This window comes from Camelus bactrianus, chromosome 3 (assembly GCF_048773025.1).
Source record: "Camelus bactrianus isolate YW-2024 breed Bactrian camel chromosome 3, ASM4877302v1, whole genome shotgun sequence".
NCBI classification, from domain to species: domain Eukaryota; kingdom Metazoa; phylum Chordata; class Mammalia; order Artiodactyla; family Camelidae; genus Camelus; species Camelus bactrianus.
In genome coordinates this window covers 163,431,384-163,436,383 of record NC_133541.1, presented here as the reverse complement: position 1 = coordinate 163,436,383, position 5,000 = coordinate 163,431,384, and positions in this window count along the sequence as shown.

Below are 5,000 nucleotides of genomic sequence, written 5' to 3'. Positions count from 1 at the left end.
TGCCTTCTAGGCCACTTATTCGTTCCTCTGCGTGATCTAGCCTGCTTTGGACAGCCTTTAGACCAGTTCTCATTTCAGCCAATGAGTGGACCAGTTCTCCTTGACTCTTCTTTATAGCTTCGATTTCGTTTTTGACGTATAGTATATCTCTCAACACTATCTCTTGGAGTTCCTTCAGGACTTGGATCACTCCTTTTTGGAAATCTTGATCGAGCAGGCCATCCACGTCTATTTCATGGATCGTGCTTTCAGGGAATTTCTCTGGCTCTTTTAATTGGGAGTGGTTCCTCTGCTTCTTCATAATGCTCCTATCTCTCTGGCACTGTGGCTTAAGGAGTATCAGTTATCTATTGGTGTCCTTAAGGAGTTTATGTATTTATCGAAAGCCTAGGCAGGCATAAAACTTTAAAAGAGAGAGGGGGATAGGGGGAGAGAGAGAGAGACAGAGACAGAGACAGAGGGGGAGAGGGAGAGAGGGGGTGGGGGCAGGATGTTAAAAGAATGGAGAAAAAAAGGTTTGAAAACAGTGTACGATCAATAATAGAAGAGCAAGTTGAAGCAGAATAGCAATTGAGCTGAGACGTCTTCTAAAAGCCTTTAAAAACAAATAGAAAAGATCAGAAAATAATATACAGTTGTTTCAAAAGTAAATTTTTAAAAGGTAATCGGAAATAGAACAGATTTTAACAAAAGATAAAACAGAGGATTTTAAAAGACGGGAGAAAGAAAAGGTTTGAAGACAGTGTGTAATCATGAATAGAAGAGTAAGTGGAAGCAGAATAGCGATCGAGTTGAGACGTCTTTTAATAACCTTAATAAAAAGGAGGAAAAAAATCGAGAAACAATATTTGAAACCTGTGAATAACCAGTAACAGGAGATCAAAACCAAGAGAATGAAAAAGGGAAGGGGGTGGATGTTTAAAAATAATAATAATGAAAAGACTTGAAATGAAACATTTAAAAGGGATTAAAACCGTAAACGTATACGACTGTTCAAAAGTAAAGGTTAAAAAGGTAACAGAAGGTAAAACCGATATAAAAGAGATTAAAAAAGAAAAAGGAAAAGAAAAAAAAAAAAGAGGAAAAAAAAAAAAAAAAGGATGTGTTCTCCTGGAGACGGTGCGCTCTTAACGGTTTCACCGAGAAGTCTTTCTGTCGTCGCCCTGTTTCGTGAACTCAGCTTGCTGTTTCCGCGGGCCCTCTGTCGGCGCCCTCGTCTGTGCTGCCCTCGGTGCCTGTGGGCAAGTAGATCGCGCCCCCTCCTGGCACCGCGGTCGGATGCTGCGTTCCTGCCGGGAAGGAGGGAGGGTGGCTGGCCGCCTGCCCTCTCCCGGCGCCGGTCGCTCCGCTGCTCTGTGCGGCTGTGTGCTCCGCCTCGGGTCGGCGCTCCTCTCCGTAGGTGGGCTCGGGGAAGACCGTGGAACCGCCCCGCCCCTGCTGCATTCCAAAACTCGGCTCCTTCTTAGTCTTGGTGGCGCGAGTTCTCTGAGGTACCGGGGCAGATATATAATATCTGCCTCAGGCTGAAAACGAGTCTCAGTCCTGCCTAGGAGGTTGCAGAGCCCCCGGGTGCGGATTCGAGTCTCGGCCCCGCCCCCGCTCCCGCCCCCGCCCGCGCGCTGCGCGCCGCGCGCCAGGGGCTATGGCGGCTGTGGCTGCGCCCCGCCTCTCTTCTCGCGAGAAGGGCCGGTGATGGCGCCGCGGGTCTGAGGAGATGGAGGCTACGGCGCCCCTCTCCCCAGGGCACACCGGCCGTGTTGCTTTGCCTTTCTTTCCCCGTAATGGACGGGTTGGGGGGGCGGGTTGTTCTGCTCTGTATCCCCTCCCGGCCACGGCGCGTGGTGCCGCCGCCACGGTCCTCTGCCCGGCTCGTGCGGCCTGTCCCGGCCCCCGGCTGCCGGCCTGCGACTCGGGCTGGGTGTCGCGGGGACCCTCTGTGCCCGTTTCACTTGGGTCGGTCGGTCAAGGGGCGCTCCGGGCAGATCTGAGACTCGGAGGCTCCCCCACCGTCCCGTCGGCCTCTCCGTTGGAGACGGGGAGGTCTGGCGAACGAGCCCTATTCCTCCTCTGCCGGTCCCTCCCGCACTGTTTTGCTTTTGACTCTTTCTTTTCTCCTTTTCTCCTACCAGAGTTTGGGCGTCTTTGTCTTTCGAAGAGGGCGGTGTTCTGTCGGAGTTCCGCAGGTGGTCTGATTGGCCGAGTGGGTCCGTCGATGTGAGTTTTGGTGTATTTGTGGGAGAGGGTGAGCTACGAGCGTCCTTCTACTCCGCCGTCTTGCTTCTTCTCGGGTTATTTTTGAAGAGTAGGTGCTGGGGATTGAACCCTGGACCTTTATTTTTTCCATGCTAAGCATGGGCTGTACTGCCTGATCTCTAGACCCTCCCCACCGCAACCCCCCCCTTTCCCACCGCCTCCATAGTACTCGATGAATCTCCTACCTAGATATCTATGCTTCCTTGGAATAGGGCCGTCGTTTTCTTCATCGGATTGATGCACGTCTGTGGATTCGTCTCGTTTCTCTCCACTGCGGTGGGTGGCATCGGGGCGTGGGGTGGGGTGGAGTGGCGTGGGCTGGGAACAGTTCTTCACGTGTAGAGGTGGAGCGGAGCGATGAGGATGGTGACTGTTTCCCCGAGTGCTCGCGCCGGGTGATGGAGGCCTGTGGTCTGACTTGGAAGAGGACTCGGGTGACCAGAACAGAGCCCGTGTGGGGTCGTTGTGGAGGGAGGAACTCCACCCCCCCCCCAGCCCCAGCCAAGGCACTCGTACCTCATCGAGGGACGGTCGGCCGAAAACAAACGAAAGCTGTCAGAGGTTTGGGGGTGGGGGTGAAGGGGTGTGTGTGTGTGTCTGTGTGTGTGTGTGTGTGTGTGTGTGTGTGTCTGTGTGTCTGTGTGTCTGTGTGTCTGTGTCTGTGTGGTGTGTGTGTGTGGTGTGTGTGTGGTGTGTGTGTGTCCCCGTTCCCCGTACCACGGTCTCTGGTCGAGGCCCCCCCGAGCGGAGAAACGCACGCCAGGCCGTCCGTGCTCCTGGTTGTCCGGCCGCGTGTCCCTGCCACCCAGAGATCCCGAACCGTCCCGCTCGCTCCCCTGCCATGTGCCATGTGCCATGTGCCATGTGCCACCTGCCTGTCGGCCGGGCGCTATTTTAGACCCTGCGAAGAAGTCGACCGGATGGACGGGCCGGGCCGGGCCGAGCCGAGCCGGGCCGAGCCGATCTGAGCCGAGCCCGTCCAGGCTGGGGTGGGTGGTGCTGGGTTCAGAGGAGTGGGGTACAAGCGGGAGGCGGGCGTCGATGGAGGGGAGGGGGAGGGGGAGGGGGAAGGGAGAGGAAAGGGGAGGGGAGGGGGAGCAGGGATGACGATGGTCTGGGGCTTGGCGTGTGGGGTGGGGGTGGGAGGGATGGTAGCCATCCTATGACTTTCTCTCCCTACCCCGCCTTTTGCAAGTCTGTTCGAGTGACAAGGTGGTGCTGGTTTCTGGCTGGTGCACACCATAGTGATTCTGTTCTTCTTTTTCCTGGTCTTTTTCAGGAACCCTCGTCCCGAGGGACTGAATCTAGTGCCCTGTGCTGCGCGGTACGACCTAGGGGTCGAATCTGCCAGGAGAGGACTTACAAGGATTTCGAGGATCCTGGAAAACTGCTACCATCCAGAATCCTACATGGATGTTCAAGATCTTGTGGATGGACGGACGGACGGAAGACGGATCGAATGGAGGCCCCGCCCCATCCCCTGGACCCCTTGGCCCAGGAGGATCGTGATGGGTCTGGAAAGGACTCTTCCGACGAGGGTCTCGGGATGGACTTTCTCGGTCTGCGGAAGGTGTTTCTGCACAAAGAGGAAGAGAGGGGCGTTCTCGGCCAGAGAGCCCGAACCGCCTCCTTTCAGGGATCCGCTCCAGTCAGGGTTGGGGTCGGGGTCAGAACGCAGCCACCGACAGCTCCCCTCCCTCGTCTTGGCTCTCCAACTTGGGAAACCCTCCTCCCTGCCCCCTCACCCATCTTCTCGTCAGCCGGCCTCCAGCTTCCCCGTGCCAACCACCTCTCTCATGCTGCCGGACTTTCCTCCTCCTTGGGCTGCCAGGAAGCTCTCCCGCTCCTCCACGTGCTTTGGCTTGGAATCCCTGACAAACACAAGCGGTGCTGGTGGGCGGGGCCGTGGGCGGTGGCAGAAGGACTCCCTTCATCTTGTGGGAGCGATTTTTATCTCCATAGAGGTGGCGATTGAGAAAACACATAAAATCACTCAGAAGAATACCCATGTGTAGTATCCCTGACCTAGATCCGTGTCTGTCTGTCTGTCTGTCTGTCTGTCTGTCTGTCTGTCTCTCTCTCTCTCTCTCTCTCTCTCTCTCTCTCTCTCTGCCTCTCTCTCCATTTCGCTATTCTCTGTGTGTGTGTGTGCGCGCGCGCGCATGCGTGTCTGTCTGTCTCCCTTGTCTCTCTTTCCTCTCCTCTCCCCTCCTCTCCTCTTCCCTGTTCTCCCCCCTTCCCCCTCACCCCTCCACTCCTCTCTTCTCCCCTCCACTCCTCTCCTCTCCCTCTTCTCCTCTCCCCTCGCCTCTTCTCATTTCCCCTCCCCTCCCCTCTTTTCCCTCCTCTCCTTTCCTGTCCTCTCCCCTTTTATCCCTCCTCTCCTCTGCTCTTTCTCTCTCTCTCTCTCTCTCTCTCTCTCTCTCTCTCTCCCTCCCTCTCTCCCTCTCCCCCCCTTCACTTCCCTCCCTCCTCCCTACCCCCCCAACCCCTACCTTCACAGGGCCTCATAGATTGCAATCGGTTTCCATGAAATGTGATGAAGAGGGAATGAATTTTAGAATGATATCCCCATGCCATCGAATCCTTCTTCCCCAGGGATAGCGACTTATTTGTGGTCGTGTTTGTTTTTGTTTTTCTTGTTGTTGTTTTGGGGCGCATCGAGGGCGCAGGAGGCGTTGGGAGTGAGGGTGATGTTTCTCTTTCTGTCTGTCTCCTCCTTAGGACGGATTTTAAGAGGAGGGAGG